Source organism: Zalophus californianus, chromosome 14 (genome assembly GCF_009762305.2).
Source record: "Zalophus californianus isolate mZalCal1 chromosome 14, mZalCal1.pri.v2, whole genome shotgun sequence".
In the NCBI taxonomy this organism is placed as follows: domain Eukaryota; kingdom Metazoa; phylum Chordata; class Mammalia; order Carnivora; family Otariidae; genus Zalophus; species Zalophus californianus.
This window is the reverse complement of record NC_045608.1, coordinates 47,105,202-47,118,781: the sequence shown is the minus strand read 5'-3', so window position 1 is coordinate 47,118,781 and position 13,580 is coordinate 47,105,202. Positions and strand designations below refer to the sequence as shown.

Sequence of the window (13,580 nt, the reverse complement as noted above, 5' to 3'; positions counted from 1 at the left end):
AGAGGGGGGAGGAGCAGAAGGAGAGGGAGAGAGAATCTTAAGCAGACTCCATGCCCAGTGCAGAGCCCAACCCAGAGCTCAATCCCACGATCCTGAGATCATGACCTGAGTGGAAATCAAGAGTCAGACACTCAAGCAACTGAGAGCCACCCAGGGTGCCCCTTACCTTTTATTACTATATATTCTATAATAACTTCTTTATCCACATGTTTGCCTCCTAAGAAGAGCATGTTTTTAATTTATACCATATTTGCTCACATACTTGATTCTTGATTTTGTTGCCTCCCCCATGTTGAAAAGAAAATATATTTTTCTGTAAAATTCTACATTGCTCCTCTCTCACCCAGACAGATTCTCCTCTCTCATGAGTGCAGTCTTATGGCTGTTCAGGTCCCTGAACCCCCAAGACCATCCATCCCAGTGTTCACCACTATCTGAAATATTTTGGAGCTTCATGGTTAGTATTATGAGAGAAAGAATCTGACTGAGTCAGTGTGAATCAGGTATTTACCCCTCATCTCATCAGGTTGGGGAAACCAGGTCACCTGGCCTACATATGGCCACAAGACCCCCTCTTCCAGCCACAACCGAAGGATTTGTGTGAAGAACTGAGCACAGGCTGGTCATGAACTGCAAGTATGCCTACCACCTATCTCTTTTTCAAACATGAGTGATGAGTGCTGCAAGGCAGCATTTACTTGTGGGGGCAGTTTTGTGGATGCCAAAGAACTTATAAAGAAAAAGAAACCCATTAACGCAATTTGATTCTGACTAAATTGCTGCTGATTGTGGTTTAATTCTGGATGGGTTGTTATTCTTCAGTTAACCAAAGATAAGAGACATAATAATTCAAGGGTAATTGGCAAGATGGACCATAATTCAAATTATTATCTGACTAAAGTCTCTAGACCTGAATTAAAGTGATAATATCGGGGGGGGGGGGAGTGTGTTTTGAAAAGAAATCGAGTTTACCATATGTAATCAAGACATTAGTGGGGTTTCCATAGCTCTTAAGAGATAGATGAGATGTCCTTATTCCCATTTCACACTTGAAAGAAGTCCAGCGTCTGCCCCAGAGTTCCTGTGGCTTACTATTCACCTCTGCTCCAAGCCCCTGTTTCCATAGGTTAATTCAGTTTATGGATCAACCTACCACCGACATCTTCTGTCCATACCTGTTCCCTTCACGCGGTATTAGTCTCGGCTATGGGCTCTGCCCCTTTCTCTCCTTGCACCAGATTGAAAAATCTCATGCAAGGAATAGTGGACTTTAATGAAGATGTCAGGAGACAGAGGATGGCATCCCTGCTCTGTGCCCCCTCCTTTGGCTGCCCCAGGTGGTAGTTAATCCAGAGAGAGTGGGCTCTGCCTCAGATCAGCAGCACCACCCAGAGAAGAGGAAGCTGGAAATAGAGACAAGAAAGCCTGGGAAATGAACCGATCTGTAGAGGCAGAATGTCAGATGGTGGAGTCCCCAGAGTTCTCACCATCATAAATCTAGAAATCATGAGAACAGCAGCAGAGCAATGGGAAATCTAGACTAGGGTCAGATATAGCTGAAGCTCTTTTAGCCATCCTCCCCCCTGTCCTCCACCCCCTGCCCATGGATGACTTTTCTCTGCAAAGCATTCTCACTGATGCCCATGGAATTCTGAAGCCCAGACACCAAGAGGCTACCCTCCAGTAGCCGAATGCCTGGCAAGAGTCCCTGTGTTTGTTCCTAAGCCCGCTTATACCATGTACGTGTGCATTGCTTGACTGTAAATAAGAAAAGAATTTGAACTGGTGTTTCTAAAAAGAAAAAAAAAAAAAAAAAAGAACTGGTGTTTCTGTGAAAACTAAGCTGAAGTCTTTGGGAAGACTTAAGACAACTTGCCAGCACATGAGCATAAGAAAAGACACTTGCAAAAGACTTGGAGAAAATTATAAAAATCCAAAATGATTCTGAACTCAAATTTCTTCGAAAGTCTCAAGTTTTCTTTCCACTAAGAAGGGGAAAATGTGGAATGTATAAGTGGTGCACTCTAGGTGTGATTTATACACATAGACTCCAAAAATCAGAGCCATAAAGAAGAGGGCTTAGCCCTATTGCAAGGATGGGGATTTACTACTGTGTATGCTTTACATTTTTCAAAGCCTTATTTTAACTGTATTTTTTAAATTAATTCAACACCTTGACTATGTCAAAGAAGAGGGCTTATCCTGGGCTTGGAAGGTATGGGAAACAGAGATTAGTGCAGTTGAGTGTCCCAGGCTTGCTCTGAAAGTCTAAATCCTGAGTCTAGCTGGCAGCAAAGGAGACGTGGGGCTGCAACAGGAGTGATGGGGGAGGGGCAGATGGAGATGCACATGGGGGAGCCCCACAGGCCTGGTTGAGCCACCAGGGACCGGGAGGGTGACCTTTGCTCACATCCTCACTGGACAAGAACGGAGATGATTGGGACATCGTGGTTGCTGATCTATGTCTTGGCTTAGCTAGGAATGCCTTAGCAGCTGGAATGATTCTCAGAGTAGCAGTGAAGGAATAATGGAACCAGTTGGAGAACGTGAAAGAGCAGGAAGAGGATGATCCATCCCGGGCTGCAGAGCTCAGGTATTGGGACACATCTGCGATCCCTCCCCTTGCCGCCTCTTAAGTGTTCTTGGGACTCAGAAATCCCTTGGTGCTCAGAATGGCTCTAGGAGTCAGGGTGCACTCAGGTGGGATCAGGGTGCTGGACCCAGATTCCAACCTCGATGGGCTCAAGGTCTTGGGGAGGGTAACGGTGTGCAGCAGCTTTGTGAGCTTAGAGCAGTTAGCACTATGCAAGGTCTAGGTTTAGCTACAGACACCCATTTCCAGCCTGGGAGCCTAAGAATCATTTAGAAAGTTTTGTTTTTGTTTTTGTTTTTGAGAAAACTGTGTCTCTATTTCCAAATATAACAGGGTATCACCAAATGAAACTGTCCCTCTCCCTCATACACACAACCCCATGCACATCATGGTTTTGTTTTGTTTTGTTTTGTTTTTAACTCATGAGGAGAAAACTGAAAAGAAATGATAATTGAGTTTGGTTTGGCCCCCCCATGGCATCATTTCTCACTGAATAATCCAGGTTTGGGGAAAACTGATGTCAGATTATCATGTTCATACCATAGGGCCAGACAATATCTTTGTGGTTAGGTGTGTGACACTACCTGAATGGAATGAACAATTGTGGGGGGCAATCATTTTAAGAAAAGGTCAACCTGAGACCAAAAAATATGTAGAAACCAGGAGGTCAACCTCATGCAGGGAAAAAGGAAAACACTTACTCTCTGAGTCTGGAAATCCATTAGGATTAATAATCATGCGTGGAGGGGTAGAAACATGTTGGGAGATGAGGACAAGCTATCTCTAGTCATGTGGAAATAGAGAGCCTACGAGGGGTCTGCGTGTGGGTAGCTGCTATAAATGATTCTCTCTATTGTGCCTCCCTTTACTATTAGTCAGGATGACTCTGGGTTTCTCATAATAGAAACGCAATTCAAACTAGCTTCAGCAAAAACATAATTTATGGGCTCATAGGATTTCAGGAATTGCTGAATACCCAAATTGAAAAGGCAGAGATGGAGGTGGAGCTCAGGAACATCTGAACCCAGGGACCCACATGCCTCCAAGACTCCTGTCCCTCATCACCACTTTTATCGACACGACTTTATTCTCTCTCACCAGTTATCTCTTCTTGCAGTGGTAAACATGGCCGCCACGGGCTCTTGAATTTTCACATCTTGAAACTACTGCTCTCAAAGAGACTGCCTGCACCTCTCCCTTTGTCCCAAGGGAGGATTCTTATTGGTCTACTGTGGATCAGGTGTCTTTCACTGGACCAATCAATTGAGGCCAAGGGTGGTGGGCACTGTTCCCATCACCAGCCCTTACAGTCACTCTCACTTTTTTGTGGTTCACGTAGCACTCGTGATGAACTGAACTTACTGATATCCACTACCTGTCTTCCTGACTGGCATGTAAGTTTTTTAAGAATAGACACATTTCTGATTTGTTGACCACCGTATCCTAGCACCAAAACAATACTTCAGCACATGAGAGCTATTCAACAAAGATTTCTGAATTAACACATCATAAACCCAGTAAAAAAATCAAGCCATATGTGAAATTCATGAGCCATTAAAAGCATATTTTGGAGAAAATTGCTATGCCAAGGAAAAATAGAAATGGATATAAAACTCCGTTTCCAATAGAACCCTAATTTATAAATAAGCATAACTTTAAAATGCTATATCTCAAATGGGAGAGGTAAAGTGAGCAGGAACTCATCAGACTATAGAGTTTGCCAACAGACCCTCATTGCATGCAAAGGAGATGAAAAAGGAAACCAAAGGCAGAGGGAGGCTGTGTCCCACTGTCCCCTGGGTTCCTGGTAGGGACCCTGGTAGGGTTGCCAGATAAAGTACAGGATTCCCAGTTATGTTTTGTTTTCAAAGAAACAACAAATAATTTTTAGTAGAAGTATGTCCCAAATACTACCTACTAAATAATACTAAAAAATTATGCATTGTTTATCTGAAATTCTCATTTACCTGGGTGTCTAGTATTTGTATTTGTAAACCCAGCGACCCTAGTCCTTGGGCAGCCCAGTGCCCACCCAGGGGGCCAAAGAAGTACTGTAACAGAAGTGTGGCATGGAGAAGAAGGTCAGGAGAGAGGGCCTGGCGTCTTCCTGGGCTTCAAGTTGACACAGAAGGAATGCTGCAGGTGTTCCGGCATGCTCCAAAGGGAGGATGCAAATGATGGCCAGCATCCACCATGAGGAGCTGCAAGGTGGCCCAGAGTGGAGGCTGAGTAGTGGGATGGAGCAGGCCAGCTGCTGGACGACCTGCGGCCAAGTCTCAGGGGATCTGTGCGCATGGCAGAGCTGAGGTGGGTCTGATCCAGCAGAAGGACCCCGACCCTGACCAAGCCAAAAGGAGTTCCCCTGAGTCACACCAGCTCGTACCTCTTAGCTAACTCTAACAGCATGCCGGCAGAGACAACAGACATCTTTGCAGAGGCCAAAGGAGCTTCTGAGGAAGGCACAAAGACCAGCCCATGGATTTTCCCCAGTCTCCCACAAAGCGACACCGATAGACAGTTCAAAGATTGGTATGCATGCATCCCAAAAACAGTGATTCAGGCTGAGTTTACCATCTTTCTGCCATGAGTGAAAATGTAGACATCAGAGAAAAATGAAAACCAATAAAGAAAATGAAGAACATTACCCCTTTTCTTCATTCTATCTATACATACAAATATGGGAGGGGAGAGAATTTTTCTTCAGGAGGGACCTGATCTTTCAAGATAACACTTTTCTCGGCCTTTCTTTGGTTGTGGAAAGTAAGGTACCCTGAACATAGTGTGAAAAGATAGGATTAAGAGAAGAATTAAAATGTTCCCTGTAACAAAGTAATCAGAATTTTAGAACTTTCTCCTAAGGAGCTAAAGCATTGAGAGACCTGGCTGAGAAGTAGACCATAGCAAAGAAGAAGGTCCTGGGAAAATGATGAGAAGTTAAGGCCTAAGGAAGAAGTAGCCTGTGAGAAATAGTCCCCTGTTCAAGATGCCTGAGGGATATTTAAACACAGTGGTGTCTAATCTTCAGTTGTAACTAATTCTCTGTTCTGGGCAGGGTTATAATCTAACTCCCCTCCTTGAACTGAAAGCCAGGAAAATCCATTAAACACAAAAGCCTATGGTAGGGTCACTAGAGACTTTAAGGATTGACAGTGAAGAGATGAGTTGCCTTGCAGATTCTGCAGTGCACAACCTGCACACCCATGCGCAGTGACCCTAACTGATCCAGGAGTGGAAATGAAGAAATCTTCCTTCTCCCCGAAGTACATGAGAACAAGATGATCCTCAAGAGGGAGGGCAAGGAAGGCTAAATTGCATTATTACCTGGATTAGAGAAGGAATAAAATATATCAAACTGAGAATAGTGATTATCTCTAGGTGCTACAAGGGGTGACTATTATTTCCTGCTTAGTGCTATGCTGTGCAATGACTCTGCTAGGAGGGAAAAATGATTAAGAATCAAAGAAATAATCACACAACAGGCAAACAGTGATGATGGAATGGCTGGCCATGTCCAGCCTCTCATCCCTGGACACCAGCTGGGGTCTGAGTCACCTGATGCTCTACCTGCCTTGGTTGTGCCTAGCTCAGGAATTGGGAGGTCTGAGCCCACACCTGGAAGGTGCCAGTGCCCTAGGAAGAAAGAGAATGCCTGCAGGGCAGTGGTGGGTGGGAGGTAGGACTGGGGCTGGGGAGACAGACTCTGCAGCAGGACTGGGGCAGGATATCTTGTGTTGAGAAGCTGTGCTGAGATGTGCACTTCACCATCCCAGACGCTCACCACATTGCCTCTCAATCTTGAGCAAAATGTCAACAAATGAGGGGGTGTTTTCATATTTTTATCCCAGTGTCTCTCTGGAACGTAGTTTCATTACTCTTTATAAAAATTTTACATTTCAAAATTAGCAGGTTTTTTAATCATGCCATTTTTCTCTCTAGAAGACCTTAGAGGGTACACAGTATCGCTTCCTCTCTTTACAGATTGCACACTTGAGCCTCAGAGAAGAGAAAGGATGAAACCAGGATTACACAGTGCATTAGTCAGGATTCTCCAGAGAGACAGAACCAACAGGATGTGTATAGAGAGAGAAAGAGATGGATTTTAAGGAATTGGCTCGTGTGATTACGGAGGCTGGAAAGTTCGATGTCAGCAGGGTGGGCTGGCAAACTGTTGCTCCAGAGGAGAGCTGATGCTGCAGTTCAAACCTGAAGGCCATCTGCTGGCAGAATTCTCTCTTGCTTTTGGGAGGTTAGTCTTTGGTGCCATTTAGGCCTTCAACTGATTGGATGAGGCCCACCCACATTATGGTGGGCAATCTGTCTTACTCAAAATCTACTGATTTAAATGTTAATCTCAGCCAAAAACAACCTTACTGAAACATTCAGAATAATCTTCGACCACATATCCAGGCACCATAACCCATCCAAGGTGATGCCTAAAATCAACCATCACAAATAGAGAGTTACAAGTAGAAATGGAATTAAAATCCAAACCTCCCGATTTTCAGAATGCTCACTCACTCCATCATGTGACCTCAATAAGACTTAGACTTTTGGGAAAAACAAAACTAAATGCTGGGGTCTTAAAATTTTCAATGCTAGAAGCTAGGGGTGGTGAAATATTATACTTAACAAATGTATTCATTTATATGCTTTAAGTGATTTTCCCTAACAATAAGGCTACTTGGACACATTTCAAAGCAAGAAAGAAACAAAACATAATTTAGAGAAAGCGAATCCAAGACCCCCAGCTCTATAAATCCCACACAGCATCCCAACCCCACCATAAAATAATATTAATAAAATATTTTTGCAGCCCTTTGAGAGCCATAGATATTAGATCCGGAATATCATGAAATATCAGACAGCGAGAGGTACGAGCACCACACGTAAGCTCAGAACAAGTTCCTCAGGTGGCCATTTCTCATCATTAATCCTGAACGGGCGATGTGATTCCTTATTGGAGGAGGAGCACATTAGTGTTCACATTTTCCACTTCCCTTGAATTTCAATTTTAGCGCTTTGAATTGTACCTCCCACAGTCTTCTTTTTCTTCATTAAAGGGAAGAGAGAGGATGTAAGCTTTGAACTTAACACCTCATTGAGAAGGCTGTGTTATAGGAGACTTCCCACCTTCACTGCTCTAATTTACTGGAAGAATGTTTTATTAGCTAAAGAGGTAAAACTACCCCTCTTTAAGATTTCCACCATACTTCTACTACAATAACATCGTTACCATAGCAAACTGTGGATTTCAGTTCAGTATCATCTTTTTTCAGGACTTAGGTAATGAATCCACGTGAACACTCCAAATGCCTCGGGAAATATTTGGAGACCACTGAGAATTCGAATCTAGACAGAAGAATTAACAAGTACTTCAGCTCACAAATGTTATCAAGCAGGAAGCAGTTGCTGAGAGGGACAGACCCGTAACTGAGCAATGAATTATAACGCTGCCATTATACCCTTATAAGAGCCAACATACGAGACCTCGGGATAAAGGGGCAATCCATTCCGCCTTCAGGACTGCGGACTTGGGCAGGCAGTGTCTCAGTCAGCTCAGAGTTCCATAACAAAGTACCAGAGAAGAGGGGCCTTCAACAGCACAAAGGTATTTTCTCACGGTTTTGGAGGCTGGAAGTCCAGGTGCCAGCAGGATTGGTTTCTGATGAGACCTCTCTCCCTGGCTTCAGCCAGCTGTTGACATCTCCCTGTGTCCTTGTGTGGCCTTTTCTCTGTGCACAAGCAGAGAGAGGGAGAGGGGGAGAGAAGGGTCAGTCTGGTTGTCCTAATCGATTAAGGCCCCACTCTTATGACCTCATTTAACCTAAATGGCCTCCTTAAAGGCTCCGTCTCTATTACAGTCGCATTAAATACAGTCACATTAAATACAGTCACATTGGGGGTTAGGGCTTCAACGTACAACTTTTGAGGGGACACAGTTCAGTCCATAATTCAGGCAATATTAACCAACCTAAAAGGTCTTTTTCTACTGTTTCAACTTTACGTGGAGGATTTTTTCTTTCCCTCCTCTCACATTTTCTCCTCCTCCTCCTTCTCGTCTCCCTTCGTTTTCCTGTTAGATGCAGATTAGATAAGCCTCGTGGTAAAGCAGAAAATGTTTTTCTTCTGTTATTTTTTAATGCAGTGAGGATTCAGGAGGCTTTCTTTAATGCAAAGGAAATGATTCACAGTTATCTCAAAAGAACCCAAAACATATTTTTCTAAACGGTCTCAAGGATTTATGCTTGCTCTGACCAGATCCAATTCAACATGGCAATCAAAACACAAGCTGGAACACATACCAGACCTGACTTCAGGAGAGTTCCTTCTCACATGTATTTAACCTATGCAAATTCAACTGTATGCACTTGAAGGATGGGTGGAGGGGAGTGGAGGGGGCGGACATACTCTCTACAATGTGATTCCTAATACTAGTCATTCGGTATACCTGGCATTCGACCAAAGAAAAAGCGAAACATTCTGACTAGCAAGGGAAATTTTACCATAGGTAGATTTGTTACAGCAGAAGATGCCCTAAGACATCGATGCTATATTAGATGGGCAACTTAAAATATTTTCAAGGATACTTTTGACTCTCTCTGATTTTCCTGAATGATCCGTCCTCCAAAACTAACTCCAAAATAAGACTCAATTTTCAAATGTATCATGACAAGGTTTAAAGAAGAAAGTGAAAGCTCAATTGACCAGGACCAAAAAGCTGAAGACGATTTGCCTGAGTGGAAGGAAGAAGGGAAGGCATTTTCAGGCGGAGAGAACTGTGTAAGCCAAGGCAGGGAGGCAGGAATGTGGCCAGAAGGTACTGGTATGGGCTTCTCAAAAGAATGTGCTCAGGAATCACCTGGGAACTCGTTAACATGCAGATTCTCCTGAGAGTCTGTATGCTAATGAGCTCCCAGGTGGCACTGCGGTAGCTGTTGGGGAGGGGGAACCTCACTTTGATGATGAGGCACTTAGAAGATGATAAAAAAGATAAACTGGAAGGGTGTTTGTCGAGAAGGTGGCAAGACAAAAGGCAGGGTCATTTGTTGAGGTCGGGTTAAATAAGGCCTTGAAAACTAGAGCAAGCTGTCGGACTTGTTATAAGCTATTTATTACTCTCCAAATGCTTAGGCAGAGGAGTAACACTAAGTATTAGCAGGAAAGCGTTACCAATGCTGTCTGACAGAACTATGCAGGTACCAAGCTGGGAAAGAACTATTTGAGTTAATTAATACAGAAGACCAGAAGAATTTGCATCTCAAGGAGAAAAATTCCACTAAAGAGGGCAAAAATTTAGAGTGCTAGGAACAGTAAATGCAGCCCACTTAATGAGATGTCACTGCAACTTTAATGTTCAAAGGCCCTAAAATAGGTTGTAATCTATTTTTAATAAATGTCTCTGAACAAACAATTATAATAAGTATGGAAGTTGGAAAAAAGATGCATTTATGTATTAGAAATATTGAATTGCTTTTCCAGAAAGCACTTCCAAGAAACACCATAATGGGCAAATATTTATACACCGGTTGGTTTAAAGCCTTAAAAGTCCTTCCTAAGGAAAGGACAACATTTACAAAATTAACCATGAAGGCAGAGAAAATTCATGTCAAATATGGATTTTTTCAACCTATATTCTATGTCAAGAACAACGTGGGTAGGAAAAAAAAATGCAAGACTGCAATCAGATGGTTGTCATGATTTTGCCACCAATTGCTTGGCAGAGCTGCTTTTTTAAAAAGGTGATTGGTACCTCAAGGTGCATTGTTTGGGCCCAACTCTAGATAAAGATAAACATTCAGGCTTCCGGGGACTGGAATCACAAGAGTGACTAGCAAAGTTCATAGGCACCGAAAGACCCTGGTGCCAATTAAAAACCATACATCCCATCACAGCAAGAAGAGAAGCTATTGAATAATTGAATAATCTCAAGCCATTCCAAAGGAGAATAAACAGATGATGGCCGGATCCCGTGGAGACTGGATGGGGCTGTGTGCATGGGAGTGCTCTATATTCTCTTCATACTTTGATTAATTATCCAGCTGTGCAACTGTCATTATCAAGGATATCTGTGAATCGTGTGGCTCCGACAGTAACCAAATCTGGCTGTTCCTTTCATTTTTTTTTTCACATGGGTAAGCGCCTTGCTGTTTAGAAGAGAGTTACCTAGTATGTCACTTGAAACAAGCAAATGCTCCATTCACCGCAGAAAACAATGGGTCAGTCTTTCGATTGTTTTCCGTGGCACTGCCGATTGGCTTGTACAGAGGTATACCTGGGAGATGAGAGAAGTATACCCTCCTATACATTGGTCTTCCACTGGAAGAGGCTGGAAAACACCAGGCTTAAGATGAGAATGAACGTTGTTTTTAAATCTTATTTGCTTATTTGTTTAATGATTTGTCCTAGAAAACTCCACCCCATCCCATCATTCTAAAGAAGACGTGAACCTGTGGTTCAGGATTAATAGGCCAGTTCTCTAAAGATGACTATAATTTTCCAAAAATCCAAACCAAAGAAAACCATTTGAAATTGTAGAATTTCCACCTCTTTCAACCTACCCCAGGAGGAAAGAAAGACATGGGGGTGGAGAGGGAAGGAGGCTCTTAAAATAATGTATCTCTCATGTCAATAGTGGCTAATTCCACCCTCTCTCGGTAGCTATGGCCAAGGTGACCATGAAATCTTGAGAGAGTCAGTTCATTTTTGTGCCCAAGTCTATCCACTGATTCAACCTGGATAACAATGCAAGTCTTCCCTACTTCCAGGGAGGCAGCACAATAGCAGGAAGGAAACAGAATATTCGCCAATATTCCCTCTGTTCCCTCTCTCATTTCCCAGCCCTCTCGCAGTTAACCAGGACCGTGTGACTAGTTGTGGCCAATGAAAAGTGAGCAGAGTGCTGTGTGGCACATCCAGACAAATGTAAAAAAACCCTCATGAAACATTCTCTTTTCTCCTGCTCATGTTTCAAAGGATGCAGCCATAGATACTGGCCCTTCAGCCTGGGTCCCTGAGTCAACGTGTGGCAACAAGACCCCTTGCCATTTTACCTTGTAAAATACATCATGAGCAAGAACTAAACTTTTCATCAGTTGACAAACCCTTCTCATCTCTCCCAGGGGAAATTTTATTCATCCTTTGAAGGCAATCTCAAATGCCAAGTCTTCCATGGAACCTCTCCAGATAAGAATTCCCATAGCACTTTGAATCTCTGGGTTTTTTTAATATTAACTTATTTTGCCTAATACTACTGAAAGTTTGTAAAGCATAGCTCAGGCTTTGTGGTCAAATGCACCAGGATTCAAATCTCAGCACCAGTATACATAGCTCTTTAGCCTTAGGCAAACTACTGAACTTCTCTAAACCTCAGTTTCCCTGCCTTCAAATGGGGTTAACAAGGAGTGTCCTGAGAGTTTAAATGAGATACAGGTAAAGAACTTGGCACAGGGTCTGATATAAGACATGCATGAACTTTCAGTTTATTATTTTTGTGAATTGGTCCTACAACCTTACAAGATTGTAAGAGCCTTATGTACGGAGGTGCTTTGCTCATCGATCTTCTATCTTCTGCAATACCTGGAACAGACTCTCACTCAAAGCAGGTATGCACTAAATGTTTGAGGAATGGATGAACTTTAAAAAAGAATAAAATAAATCATTGAAATGAGAAAAGAAATGATACAAATTCTCTAAGAAGCAAAATGGAAGAAAAATGAGAGACAAAGTTTAAAAATATCAAGACAATGGAAAATTTTTAAATAAACCCTGTTGATTTGGGAAATGTAGATAGATGTCATCTGTGTTTATAGGTGACCATTTTTAGAAATGACCTCAGGTACAGAAAGCAGAGGTAATTATACTCCTCCATTTCTAGCATTTTCTTCTGGTTTTTATAATGTTTCGAGGAAGTATTTACACTTTAAAACTCTTTGAGGACATATAAGACATTAGACATAAGGGTGCTCTGAATTCTTCTGAGGAAGTCGCTAGGTATGAGATTTGATATTGCTGAGTAAAGTAAAACCAATTATAATAAATAAAAATAAAACAGGGGCCTTGGGGAAGAGCCAGAACACTGTCACGCTTAGAAATGTCTTTTAAGTGTATAAAAGTGTGTCTCTCATTGCAACAGTTTTCCACCTTCCCGAAACGAAACTTCGTAGACTGGTTCTCACCTCACAAAAGATGGACTTCCATTCATCTAAATTTTTTAAGCAACAGCGACATCATGTGGCCACTCTGGTAGCTCACTAATTTTCTCTCCCAACCCTGAATTTCCCCAGGGAGGTATCAATACGCGTGCTGCCTTCCCTTAAGAATAAATTCATTCAAAACACACTCAGTGAGTTGAGTGTAGATTCCCATGCTTAGGAAAGGCACAATGATATGCATCTCTACACAGTCTTATCTAGAGGATCATCCCATTGCTAAACTCTAAACCAGACGCAGCCTACTCAGAGACTAAACTAGTCACACAGCCATCAAATCAAGTTTTTGTGACAGAACATCTTTCGAACATTCCTGGGATGGATGCATTCTCTAAGCCAGGTTCAAAAACAATGGCACATAGTGTGTGGGTGGTCTTTTCCCACTATTGTGAGAAGCCTCCCAGACCAAGCTGAAACCCTTAGCTTGGCACACTTGAGGCCCCTGTAATGCCTTTGCAGAATGATTACTAAGGTCAAGTTCTTCCTCCACTCAGTGAATGCCCTATGAGGGCAGAGCAGATGCTTCCTGCTCATTCTTGTTTCTGCACCGTCTGCCTCCCACTGGCAGGTGTTCATCAATTGCTTCAACAGATATTTATCCAGTTCTCACTGGGTAGCGGGCACTGTTGCAGGTGCTATAGGTTTTGCAGTGAACACACAAAGTCCTTTCTCTCCTGAAGCTTCCAGTCTGTTTGGAGAAGTCAGACAATATGCAAGTAAGGTGGGAGAAAGTGCCGTGGGGGCAGGGAGCCCAGTCCACGGGGGTGGTGCTCTGTGCT

At 42.9% G+C, this 13,580-nt stretch overlaps 1 long non-coding RNA gene across 2 annotated transcripts in view; it reads right to left on the bottom strand.

The window, feature by feature from the left end:
- The window catches only part of LOC113912273, a 134,228-nt gene that overhangs the window by 46,892 nt on the left and 73,756 nt on the right, over positions 1-13,580 (bottom strand). For both annotated transcript variants that reach the window (XR_003516776.1, XR_003516777.1), the window contains exons 3-4: positions 8,214-8,325; positions 7,827-7,942 (exon numbers count right to left, since the gene is read on the bottom strand). This is a non-coding gene — a long non-coding RNA (uncharacterized LOC113912273). The remainder of the gene's footprint in view (positions 1-7,826; positions 7,943-8,213; positions 8,326-13,580) is intronic.